Source organism: Zingiber officinale, chromosome 11B, assembly GCF_018446385.1.
Source record: "Zingiber officinale cultivar Zhangliang chromosome 11B, Zo_v1.1, whole genome shotgun sequence".
In the NCBI taxonomy this organism is placed as follows: Eukaryota; Viridiplantae; Streptophyta; class Magnoliopsida; order Zingiberales; family Zingiberaceae; genus Zingiber; species Zingiber officinale.
This window is the reverse complement of record NC_056007.1, coordinates 69,810,578-69,824,868: the sequence shown is the minus strand read 5'-3', so window position 1 is coordinate 69,824,868 and position 14,291 is coordinate 69,810,578. Positions and strand designations below refer to the sequence as shown.

Sequence of the window (14,291 nt, the reverse complement as noted above, 5' to 3'; positions counted from 1 at the left end):
TGAACTGGTTGTAAATAAACTATGGGTGCTTGCTCTCATTCATTCGGTTAGCCTTGTGCCACGAAAAACATTACTGACTCATGACTTGGTCCATATATGTATATATATGTATATATTTCAGCCTATGGTAAATACACTTGCAAATCTTTAAAGCAGGTATGTGTTCACTACAAGAAAAACACTAATAGACAACGCTTTTAAAGCGTTGTCTTTGTTGGTGAAAAAGCATTGTTAAAAGCACTGTTGTTAAAAGTCCTTTCAACGACAATGCTTTAAAAACATTTTCATTTATAGCAAAGACAACGATTTTGCAACGCTTTAAAAACGTTGTTGTTTTTTTGCAAAGACAACACTTTTCCAACGCTTTAAAAACGTTGTTGTTGTTTTGCAAAGACAACACTTTTGCAACGCTTTAAAAACGTTGTCTTTTTTGGGAAAACATCATTATTTAAAAGCGTTGTTGTTTTTGACAAAGATAACACTGTTGCAATGCTTTAAAAGCGTTGTCTTTTTAAAATTAAAAATTAAAAAATCCATTTACAAAATCATTTTTTTATATTTACAAACTATTAATTTTCTTTTACCATGTTCTGATTCAAATTTGACATATAAAATAGCATTTAATTAGCTCGGCTAAAGATTTCAAACTCATACCAAATCAATAGAATTCAACTACAAAGTATTAGTATTTACAGGAGAATTCAACTATACACAAAGACTAAATAGTTTTATTTCAAAGTGGATAGTGACATTCAAATTTAAAACAAAAATGCACAAAACAGCTAGCCGACCTCGAAGACAACGATCTGCATGCTTACTTCTACTAGATATGTCGATCAAAAAGGATTGTCGGCTTGAGACTGGGACAAAACACCTACCACTGTGTATCTATCACAGAAAATAATACCATCAGTATTATGCAAAAGAAATTTTCGGTGTTAAAAGTTGAAAACAAAGGTCACAGTTCGCACCATACAATAATTTTTAAGAGAAAAAGAATTAAGCATAAAATGGCGGGGAATAGAGCAAACGAAAAAGACATGTGCTACTTCGTTTCCGCCATGGAAATATGGCAAAAAGAACAACATAATTAGAGATGTAGTGCTAGACCTAAATACATAATTGGAGATGCAGTTCTAAAAGAACAACATATATTTCATTTGAGTTCTTACATGAACAAAAGTCGAAGCCAATGATGTGTGCCATGGATCAAAGTAATAAGCATTGGGTACATTTTATACTAAACATACATTGGAGACTCTGAAAGGTGTAAATAGAGAGCCACTTCATTCTTTACATACTGCTTTCTATTATTGTTTTTGCCATGTTGGAATCTATACACAGATACCTATGTTGGATGAATTGGAATAACATAGCAAATTTCACATTTTGCAAAATGGGCACATAAAATCATACGATCCGAACAAAAATCTGGTCGTAGTTATAATAAGAAAAACAATGATGTATATATTTAATTCTTTCTCAAATTTGAGCATTTAAGTAGTTTCAAAAGAGAGGTGTCTGAAACTGGGACTTACTTCCTCGTGATACACCGCTATTAGGTCTTCTCCCCTCGACATGAATCAATCTCCCATTTAACTATATTGGAGATGCCTGAAAATGAAAAGCCAGTATGTAAAGTATGTAATTTGAGAGAATCCTCAACATACAACGAGAAATTAAATTTATCTTAAGCAAAATCAAGTTGTCCTCAATATAAGAATTCTGAAGAAAAAAAACAAAGTATGCTAACAAGATACTAGGATATGAATCTAGAAATAGTTTACAGAAGTAAAAAACACTTGGTAAATAATAATGAGGATCAAATATATTAATGTAGAGATTTACAGAGCTGGAACACAAACAAATCTGAAATTTTATAGTGGAGATTCATGTGCAAATATCATCGATAAAATATGTCAGATCTCAAAACTGGTTTTATAAACAAGAAGAAATAAAGATATATAAGCTGCATAAAAGCATTTACACTCAATAGACAGATACTGATTTCAACACGTGATCATACTGGTGCATACTAGACTTGAAATAGGCAAGGATACTACAAAATACTACTATATAGAGTTGATATACTCTAATACTTGTGAGAATAAACTTAAGGAAGATCACATACCTTAAGTGCATTTTGTACACCAATGGCATCTTAATATTCAATGAAAGCATAAAAAACATCAGACTCCTGCAAATTTGCATGTATTGCTGAGTTTAAAATTAATCAAGATGCATAAAACTAAATCAAAATAGTACAACAAGCTAAATGGAATCAACCTTCCGGCTTCTAATAAAAACACCATCTGGTCTCAATTTACCAAAATTCTTAAAGACTTGCTCAAGATCTGAAGTCGAGATAGATGAAGGAAGATTTCCAACATAAACATATCTGGAATCAACTGAGACCAAAACAAATACTAATCTCAAACAAGCTTAAATTAAGACCTTTTCACTAGAGCAGATAAATTCCAGGTGAAAACATAAAGAATATAGAAGCAATTGAATTGATACACACCTGAATTTTCAAAAAAATCGAAAACTACTTAAGTATTAAGGAAGAAACACAGAATGGTGCCCAAGATCACATAATCATTGCATACCAGTTACTGAAAGTTGAACATTTGAGGATTGCCCAAATAATTTTCAAAAAAAAATACAAAGCCTATAATAAGCAATTAGATTTAGACAATGAGACTATGTGGCCTGAATATAAATGGGAGGGCTGACCTTTTCAAGTGCAAAGTAGAAATTCAGGATTGTTCAAACAATTGTCAGAAAGAAGATACAAAACACATAATAAGCAATCAATTTCAGACAATGAGACTATGAGGCATGGATGGGAGGGCTCACATTTTCAAGTGCAAAGTAAAAAAATTTGGATTGTTCAAATAATTTCATAAAGAAAATATAAAAAATGAAGGGAGAAACCTTCATCCTCAACTACTAGAGCCTCCTCAATTGCCTCAGAGCCAGAATTCTCAGGAAAAATAGCAGGATGGGAATGTTGGGAAAAGGAATGGGCCTGTTCTGAAACCACCAGAGATGTCTTTATTACAAGTGTTGGATGCATAGATGGACCAGATTGGCCTTTAGCCCGAAGTTGGGACACAAATAACATCAGTCTCCTAAGGAATAACCTGTAAGAAAATATGACAGAGAAATAACTTTTGCATACAATGGAGGCATATGTGCGCTTAGTTGGCTCTCCAACAGGTTCTTCAGCGGTTGCAAGAGGTGGATCTCTTGTGGTCTCCAAGGCAATTGGATATGGCATAGTCTCTTCAGCAAAAGATTCACCTAATCGTTCATCCAAAACTGGAAGTTGTTGTGGTGCTTCAGGGTTGCTATAATTCTCTACTGTGTTATTTTCTTCCGCCTGCACTAGAGACAACAAGTCCTGAGCCTGAACTTCATCTTGTAGTATATAGTCAGGAACTGCCAAAGTCAGACAAGCTCATGCTCAGTGAAAGAAATAAATTATTAAATATCCAGACAAGGAGCTAATTTTTTTTTTGACCTATGAAAGGCTATGGACCTTCATTGTACATAAAAATAGACACAGTAGGTATAGGAGAAGATTGTTCATTTGTCTGACCAAATTCATTACAGAGCAGCAGTCCACTCCCACAACTTCCCAACTCTTAATATGAGACAACCATATACAGTGACAAATAACATATTTGAGAAACTTCTTAGGAATTACATGAAAGTTGGAATTCTTACAATGACTAAAATAGGGAAATAACACCAATAATGAAACAATATCAATTGCTGACCTAAAATGCTATCACTGTCAACCTCACATTTTGAACACCTACGCTACCAGCTAAATGAAACCTACAACAACAACAAAAAAAAAAAGGGCCCTAGTCATGCTTTGTGGATATCTTTCTGAATTCTTTCGGATGTATGATAAATCAATTCTCTAAATGAACTTTCACAAGAAAATTATCAAACACATTAAACTACTTAAAACAAGGAAAAAGAAACAAGACCAAAGAAGGGAGCTTGAGAAAGATCTCAAAATTTCACAAAAGGTCTCAAATTCTCACAAGTAAGCTACCGAAAGCATAACCACAAAACTTATAGCTTTTCCATTCCATTGATCTTAGAGTCTAAGAACAGGTGAACTAGAAAAAATAGAGAGTGGAGTTTCAAGGCTTGGAGGAATAACTTAAAAGTTACCAGGACAAGGAATCATTGGAGTTACAGTAGCATACCAGAAGACACCAGTGGCAATCACAACTGAATACGGGAGGTAGTCGTGCCAGTACAAGGGGTCACCTCAGTGTCGGGGGTGAAGGAGGCAAAGAGATGGGTAGATCTTCCATGGTCAATCGCCTCAGCGTCGGGATCTGCCGCTTGATGAAGGTGGGGTCAAAGAGATTTGGCAGTGTGAAGGAAGCGTGAATGAGGCGACGGAGGCGAAGAGATTAGGGCATTTTCTATTTAATGAAGAGATGAAGGAATAAGGTGAGGAAATTTTGCCCGCGGTCTTGACGGAGAGGAGTTCGGAGGAGGGGTTCGTAGAGAGGGGTTTGCCGGAGAGGGGTTGGAAGGAGAGGGCATGAGAGGAGGAGTTGGATGGAGATCTAGCGTGTGAGATGAGGAGTTATGAGAGGGGTTTGGGAAGATAGGTGGGTGCGAGTGAAACCTAAGGAGTTATTAAACATAAGCATTTTTCCTTATCGTTTTCACCTGAGAATATATTGGTAGAAATCAACGCTTACTTGTTTCTTGTGGACTATATACCTTTTTAGAGTGAATCATGTTGGTATAAAGGATTCTATCCACTATTGTATTATGGTCCAGCTCCATATTCCGGGTAAATTTCATGATAATTCTTGCTGGTTGTCCCACTTAGTTTTTTGCTCCGAGCGAATTTAAGCTTCACATGTAAAAATCAAAGTACTACGATATCCCGGTCGGGAAACCATTCCCAAGCGGATTTGAATTGACATTTGAAGGTTGAAATGCTGATATATTTTGGTCGGGAATGTACTCCCGAGTGAATCTGAATTTATACTTGAAGGCCAGGAGGTTGATATATTTCGGTCAAGAATCTACTCCCGAGCGAATAAGAAATTAATATATTTCGGTCAGGAATGTACTCCCGAGCGAATCTGAATTAATACCCAAAGGCCGGAATGTTGATGTATCTCGGTCGGGAATGTATTCCCGAGTGAACCTGAATTGATATGTGAAAGACAAAAATTTGATATATTTCGGTCGGGAATGTAATCTCGAGCGAACCTAATTTTAATATATTTCGGTCAGGAATGTACTCCCGAGCGAATTTGAATTAATATATTTTGGTCGGGAATGCCCTCCCGAGCAAATCTGAAATAATACTTGCAGGCTAGAAGGTTGATATATTTCAGTTGGGAATGTACTCTCGAGTGAATCTGAATTAATGCTTGGAGGTCAGGAGATTGATATATTTCAGTCGGGAATGTACTCCCGAGCGAATCTGAAATTAATATATTTCAATTGGGAATGTACTCCCGAGCGAATCTGAAATAATACTTGAAAGCCAGGAGGTTGATATATTTCAGTCGAGAATGTACTCCTGAGCAAATCTGAAATTATACTTGAAGGCAAGGAGGTTGATATATTTCAGTCGGGAATGTACTCCCGAGCGAATCTAGAATTGTACTTGAAGGCCAGGAGGTTGATATATTTCGGTCAGGAATGTACTCCCGAGTGAATCTGAAATTAATATATTTCGGTCAGGAATGTACTCCCGAGCGAATCTGAATTAATGCTTGAAAGTCAGGAGATCAATATATTTCGTTCGGGAATGTACTCCCGAGCGAATCAGAAATTAATATATTTCGGTCGGGAATATACTCCCGAGCGAATCTGAAATAATACTTGAAAGCCAGGAGGTTGATATATTTCGGTCGAGAATGTTCTCCCGAGCGAATCTAAAATTATACTTGAAGGCCGGGAGGTTTATATATTTCAATCCCGAATGTACTTCCGAACGAATCTGACCTTGCTCAGAGTTTAAAGTCTCCAGCTATTTTGACGAGAGTCAAACCATTCTCTTCTCGAGATATCCTAGTTAACCATTATCAAGCGGAGGAGGCATGCTCAAACTATTAAGGGTTTAAATTCTCCGGTTATCCTTAAGGAAGCCAGGCCGGTCACTCCTTAAGGTTCCCGATTGACTATCGCTGAGCAGAGGAAGCATGCTCGAATAGTACTGAGTGGAGTTAGCATGCTCAACTATTAGGGGTTTAAAGTCTCTGGTTCCCCTTAAGGAAGCCAGGCCGGTCACTTCTTAAGGTCCCCGATCGACTGTCGCTGAGCGGAGGAAGCACGCTTGAATAGTACTGAGCGGAGGAAGCACACTCAACTATTAGGGGTTTAAAGTCTCTGGTTCCCCTTAAGGAAGTCAGATTGGTCACACCTTAAGGTCCCCGATCGACTATCATTGAGCGGAGGAAGCACGCTCGAATAGTACTGAGCGGAGGAAGCACACTCAACTATTAGGGGTTTAAAGTCTCTGGTTCCCCTTAAAAAAGCCAGGCCAGTCACTCTTTAATGTTCCCGATTGACTGTCCCTGAGCGGAGGAAGCACGCTCGACTATTAGGGGTTTTAAGTCTCCGGTTCCCCTTAAGGAAGCCAGGCCGATCACTCCTTAAGGTCCCCGATCGACTGTCGCTGAGCGGAGGAAGCACGCTCGAATAGTACTGAGTGGAGGAAGCACGCTCAACTATTAGGGGTTTAAAGTCTCCAATTCTCCTTAAGGATGTCAAGTCGGTAACTCTTTAAGGTCCCCGATCGACTGTCGCTGAGCGGAGGAAGCACGCTCAACAATTAGGGGTTTAAAGTCTTCGGTTCCCCTTAAGGAGGTCAGGTTGGTCACTCCTTAAGGTCCCCAATAGACGGTCGCTGAGCGGAGGATGCATGCTCTAATAGTACTGAGCGGAGGAAGCACGCTCAACTATTAGGGGTTTAAAGTCTCCAGTTCCCTTAAAGGAAGCCAAGCCGGTCACTCCTTAAGGTCCCCGATCGACTGTCAATGAGCGGAGGAAGCACGCTCAAATGGTACTGAGCGAAGGAAGCACGCTCAACTATTAGGGGTTTAAAGTCCCCGGTTCCCCTTATGGAATCTAGGTTGGTCACTCCTTAAGGTCCCCGATCGAGAAAAAAAAATCATAAACTTGAAAAGTTACATCGAGAAAAAAAATCATAAAATATGAAACAACGAAAACATACCTCGTAAACTTGTGGCTCTGAGACCAATAAATTATCACTCCCCAAGAGTAATGTTGTTCGATGAAAATCAGATAGCTCAACCCCTGTAACAGTGACAATTAAAACTTAGATACATAGCTATATGGCTAAACAAGAATAATAATATCTACCCACAGGCTGGAAATAAATACAACCACAAAAGATAAAAAGTAGCCCACACAGTTGGATCAAAAATATAGCGAAAAGCATAAAGTAAACATATAAACCCAAAATAACTCACCACGAGCCGACCTAGTTTGACACAACAACATCAAAACAATTACAAGAAGCCACAAGGCTAAACTCCATGCAGAAGATATATATTACATGTACATGGCTAAAACCAATAATATGAGTGGAAGCAATAACAAAAGAAGTTACTCAATGTGACATGAGACTGATTTACAGAATCTCCAAACAACTCCATAAATCCTCTTCTTGCTCCTTGGTGAAAGAAAAACAAATAAAACGGGTGGTGAGTGCAAGTGACTCAGCGGATAAAGGTCATAGACAGTGCATAAACATAATATGTATAGAGATTCAAAGGTATACAATCTCATAGAAAAATGATCAACAAGTATAATAGTAATGCCATAATCAGTGTCGATACTTCAATGGTGTGCCGAGCATCTAATAACTACAAGTGCAAGAGTGAATCTATAACATAACTGCTCGTAAATACTAAAGCATCATATACGGTCTATCCAACTACCAATAAGCAAGTCAATGTCAAGTACATAGAACAGACAAATCTCAACCATATGTAAATATATCACACACATATGGATATAATCAATCACAAGCATATGCAATCACATATCATATGCATATGTACAACATGGTCACTTTCGCTCACCTCTCAGCTACCACGACCCCTGTATAGTCGAGAGGTTAGGACAATGACCACTGTACACACTATCAACAACCACTGCTCCTAAGTGGTGTGAGTGAACAGTTTGCTGAGTAGCTATCTAGCTATATAGCAACGGGGTCCTTGCCGCTCATAACTCTAGCTAACACTACTTTTGAGTGAAGTGAGTTGGGCATGTCAGGACAAGCTGCACTCACTCATAACTCTAGCTATCTAGCTATATAGCAACGGGGTCCTTGCTGCTCATAACTCTAGCTAACACTACTTTTGAGTGAAGTGAGTTGGGCATGTCAGGACAAGCTGCACTCACTCCAAGCACACTATCCTGAGTGATAGAGTGACCAACAATGGCTAACGACTCTCTCAACAACAAGGGAGACATAGTCACTGGCATGCATGAAATACTATGATGAGCAATATGCAAATAATCATTACCACAGATATAGCAAACAGCTATGACATAGTATAATCAGCTTGCCCAGTAGATGTATATACAACAATAAATGCAAATAAACAAGATATCCAGTAACTACTAAATATCATAGATGACCAACAATAGACTGTATAGGTATAGAATCGATCATTTCAAAGATCAAGCAACCAAGTGTCAAGCTCATGAAATAATACGAGTGTAGTCAAGGTAAATATAACAACCTATCTAAACATAGATCATGCATTAAGGTTAAATTACTAAGAAACAAATTAAATACTTGGCTCTATGTGTGTAATCGGTCCTAGATAACTCCCACATCATGTCGCTCATCTCAGTCAGAGCCTTGCATCAGTATATACAATTTAGTTATCTTTATATGAATTAAATAGCTCAATCCAATCCCCTAAACTAATTAGAATGACCCTAATCGTATCACGATATTCACTTACACCCTGAAGAGATGTTTAGATCTCTCTAATCCCATTTTTTCATTAGATTAGGTTTAATTCCCCAACTAAGCCTAATTATTTTGCAACTAAATAAGACTAGCTGATCCCTAACCATTCTACACCCAATCTGGATTTACATTCATGCACAAATCAACACAAATACTCACCCAAATCCAATCTCACAACTATTGATTTGTGGCCTGAGAAGCTTGCTACCAGAAATTGATGCCTGGAGCTAGGTGAGGCAGCTGGCCACTAAATCGGATCCACAAATCAGAAATCCAACATTTCAAGCCACCAAATATGCTGTTAGGGTTAAATTCATTACCTCTATAGTATGATTGCTTGGCTCCCTCTCAGACAGTGGTGATCTAACCTCAGGAGCCCACGAGGGATCACTGGTCTATTGTGGTGGTATGGATTCTACCAAGAATATGGTCGCTAAAGCCCAAGATCTACAACCAGCGTGTCGATTGGATGAACACAATGGCCGGCGATCAGGTAAGGAAATGGACAAAGATAAAGTTGCACACCATACCTTCCCATGGTTGGATAAGTGGCGGCCGTTGGGTATTCCACATCCATTGCCTACGATCAATAGTGTCGGTGATGTGGGTTGTGATGTCCCGTGACAGATAGGGGAAAGAAAACGATGACTGAATGGATCGGGTTAGGGCACAGGCGGAGTGAAGGAAAGGGTGATGGTGGTGTTACCCAAAGATAGGGCACGACTCGGTGGGGCTTGTGGGCTGCCGCTGCGTGGGTCAGCTCCTGGTCGAGTCTGCCATCTAGGAAGGATAGGCTAGCCTGGGAGATCAGCTAGGCTCGGCATCAGGTAGTCGGTGTCATGCGAAGGGAGGCAACGTCGATGGCAATCAGGTGGAGGGTGGAGAGGCGATCGAGTGAAGTGATCGGCGATCGACGACATCGAGGGATCAGGAGAGGAGAAGAGGGTGGCATCAACAGTCAACCGGTGGCGTCTAGCAGTAGGTGGCGATGAAATTGTGCAGACAACAAAGAGGGATCGAGCGAGAGGGGAAAATTGCGAGGGGAGGAATAGGTATTGGGTGAAAAATGAAAAAGAAAAGAAAGGGAATTCTAATAAATAAACTTCTCCACGTTTAATTATAATAGCTAAAATAGACTTCCTTTATCCGGTTTATCCTCGTAACGTATAAAAAGATTCCTTTTAAATTCAAAAAAAAATCTATAAATTCTTTAAAAATTTCATAAGATTATTCATCAAATAATCATATTATTTAATTACTATTTAGTTGTCGTATTTAACATAGTCATTGTCTAGTTCCAACTAGGACTTCAATATTATCAAGTGATATACTCCATCACACTTAACATCAACTTATTAGATCTTAACAAACTTAACTTTCACCTTAATCATACATCCAAATTTGGGTTCAATATTGTGCTCTTAGCACCAACATATAGTTCTTGTCAAATTTCAACAATGGTACGACACTCATCAAAATAGCAAATATTAAGTCTAACTTGAATATTTAGATAATTTTGTCAAGTATATCAAAACTATTAATGTCCAAATTTAACCCTATGAACGATCTCCTCTTTACTCAAACCTCCTTGTCTACTATTGATTTTAGAAATAAAATCAATTGGTTTTAGTTTAATAATTAACTTTAAATTTAACATGTGATTTATCCGATTAATCCACGGATTCCACCAACATTTATTTGATTTGATTTTCAATTTATTTTCTTACACAAACTTACACATTCCCATATTTTTTTAACTATTCATCTTCTCCACTTCCCTCGTTGGAGAGGAACTTGAGCGTCAAAATATTTGAGCCAGGACACTCCTAGCCTCAATTTTGAATCTCTCTCCTTCTCTCTCGGGCATAGTAGGGGTTTTTGGTGATCCAGCTAGGGGTGACAATTTCTGACCTGATACAAAGACATGAACCGAACCGAACACGAAAAAATCAAGTTTGGCTTACGTCTTTTGGGATTAGATTTGGGTCGACCTGATTAACACGATTAGTAAACGGATTAGGTTCGGATTAACCTGAAATAACCCGATTACAATTTGTGAACCTATTTATAAATATTTTTGAGTCAGATTGTGGTTGAGTTCGGGTTAAAATAAGCATATTTTAATAGAATGAGTCTTTTAGGGTCGGGTTCAAGTAGAGTTCGGGTTAAGACGAGCATATTTTTATAAATTAGTAATTTCGGGTCAGGTCGGGTTTAGGTTGGATTAGGATTGTGAGTCATTTCAGGTCAGGTTCAGGTCAAATATAGATAAATGGGTAGGATCCAAGTCGAATAATTTGACCCAAAATATTAATCATGTCAGGTTTGGATTTTGATATTCCAACCGTTCAACCCAAACATACTAACATAAATCTGACCCAAATTGTCACCTCTAGATCCTGGTCCCTCTTTTTTTTTCCCTTGAAGACTCGACGATTCCGACAACATAGAAGACAAGTCACCAGTAGCTTTTCTATCGACGATTTGCCCATAGGAATAGCTATAATTTCACTATAGAAATAAAATAAATAGGTTTTAGCTAACACGGCTCAACCAGTTGACGCGCTCCAGCTCAGCTTTGAGATAAGTTTTCCAGTCTGGGCGCCTAGACCAACTCCGGGCGCCTGGACCGTCCGAGTGCTTGCAGCACCTGCCTGGGTGGGCTAGTCCTAGTGCATGGACTAGCTCTGAGCACCCGGAGTCCAGGCACCTGGATCCCTTCCGGGTGTAACGCCCGAAAATTCTCAAAACTATTTTAGAATTATCCTATGACTTTTCTGGAATTTTTAGATATTTTTCCGGAATTTTCCGAGTATCGGAAGTAGCAAAAATAATTAGAACCGTAAAATAACTTAGGCGGGAATCGAACCCGAGACCTATGGTTTACAGATAAGATTAGTAACCGGTGAACCCAGCAGGGCCGTGCTGAAAGAAAGGAGAACCAAATATATTTATATTAGAGTTGGGTTCATTAAACCACTTAATATAAATAATAAACTGAAGTTGGAGTTGGGTTATTATTATTTTGGTTCGGCACCTTCTCCTCTCAAACCCTCACGCCGGCGCCCCTCTTCTTCTCCTCTTCCTCACGCACGGCACACCAAGCCCAAGGTCCATCGGTTCACCTTCCGGCGACGACTCCAACACGAAAGAGGTTCTTCTCCGTGAGAGGAACGCGAAGACGGGATCGGATCGTCGAGAGGATCACCTCCACCGGAACTCTAGCGAATAGAATCGTAAGAAATTACGATCAAGAGGTAAGAAACCCCTCACCTGCGGTATAATAGCTCCGTTTGGTTTTCTACGCATTAGTTTTAGCTATATGCAGGTTTTTCGGCACATAGGGTGTGTTTAAACCCCCCTCGAGGATTAGGGATGTAGTTGAGCACCTCTAGACGGGCCGGACACGTTGTTCTCCTTTAGTTGGAGATTCTAGACGCTGTCGGGTGCCTAGAGGTGATCTCCCTATTAGATGAGAGAGTTGGAGCACACCAAGTGTTCGGTAAAATGTTAGGATAGCTAAATACCACCTCAGTTATGTTTAAAAGCTCGGTTAAATGCATTAGGGGCATTTAAACCAGCACATTAGTTTAGTGCAGTTTTATGGGACTACGGTCCAATGGGTGGGCTCCCACAGTCGCCTCTAGGTTCAGATAACCTAGCTCTAGGTTCAGATAACCTAGCTCTAGGTTCAGATAACCTAGAAATAGCATGTTATATCAGTTAGCTATAGATATCAGTATTTTATTTTCAGTGGCACTGTACTGGATTAGATATCCATTGGGTTGGACTCCCACAGTCGTCCCTAGGTTCAGATAGCCTAGACAACCCTGCTAAATTCGGGACTTGCAACCCCGGGTCTAGTAGGGATGCGCGCACAGCAAGTACAGTTGCCGGGCCCAACAGCATGTTTAGTATTTTCACCTATTATGTATTAGATTTCAAAAACTCAAAATCAATTGTGCTAGTTGAGTTTGTTTCCAGTTACAGATTTAGTTTCAGTTAGTTTAGCCTATACTCAGTTCAGTGTTTATTTGGTTGCTTTGCCATGATTCAGTGCTTATGCCATGCTTATGTGTTATGCTTTATGATTTCAGTATACCATGACTTAGCAAGTTCAGTGCATATTTTCAAATAGCATGCTTTAAAAATCATATTGCACCGAATGCATGTTTTTGTGAGGTAGATGGTTTCTTACTAAGCTTGTTAGCTTACAGATCCTACTTTTCTTATACTGCAGATAAAGGTAAAGGAAAAGTGGACTAGCAGAGGAAGCTGGAGGGCAATGCAGATCAAGATGTGTGTGTGTGGAACTGGAAATGAAAGATCTTAGGGATCTAACAAGCTTTAAATTACGCATTTGAACTCTTTAGTAATTTCAATTCAGCATATTAACTTTAGTATTTCCATGTTTGACATGAGTTAACGAACCATGCTTTAGATTATGCTTAAAATGTTAAATATATGATGTTAGAATGTTAGTATTTGCATGCTAGAGTGTTCTCATGTATCTAGAACTGGTGTATGCGATTTTTGGCACGAATCAGTGCTGGAAATCAGAAACTCTGATTTCGTTTCAGACTTTCAGAACCTGGATCGGTCAGCAGACCGATCCAGTGCCATTCCTCTTCCTGGATCGGTCAGCCGACCGATCCAGATGGATACAGTAGCTACTGATCGGTCGACCGACCGATCAGTGAGCCACTGATCGGTCTCACCGACCGGTCAGTGAGCAGCTGGATCGGTCGGCAGACCGATCCAGCCAGTGTTCGCGTGGGTGTCAGTAGATCGGTCCGCCGACCGATCCAGAGACTTCTACCGTGCCAGTATCAAGCTGGATCGATCCCGTGATCGATCCGACAGCCCAATCGATCTGTGGATCGATTGAAATACCTGATTACAGCTAGCAGGTCATTCGGGAGGCATAGGTTGTCTCCCCTAGCAAGTGTACAACTCCTAGGTACACCCAGAGCATTATGTTTTGATCAGTTTAGTAGAAAAAATTTTAATTAGCCCAGCCTTCCGCACAGCATAGTTTAGCATTATTGTGACGATTCGCCTTACAGCCTAGCAGTAGAAGGCGGGTCGTTACACCGGGTGCCCAGACTCCTATTTTCTTCAGTAACTTCTTCCATGTAAAAAAGAGTTAGTCCAGACAACAAAAATATATTTACCTAGCAAAACAGAGTTAGTACAACACAAAAAATAGTACTAATTAGATCCAATATCCTTGAGATCAGGATCTAGTCAAGGTCTCAGCTTAGTTTTTCAAATC

The 14,291-nt window shown here is 39.4% G+C and overlaps 1 pseudogene; it reads right to left on the bottom strand.

The window, feature by feature from the left end:
• Nucleotides 1-640: 640 nt before the first annotated feature.
• On the bottom strand, nucleotides 641-4,724 carry LOC122034626 (annotated as a pseudogene).
• Nucleotides 4,725-14,291: the final 9,567 nt, after the last annotated feature.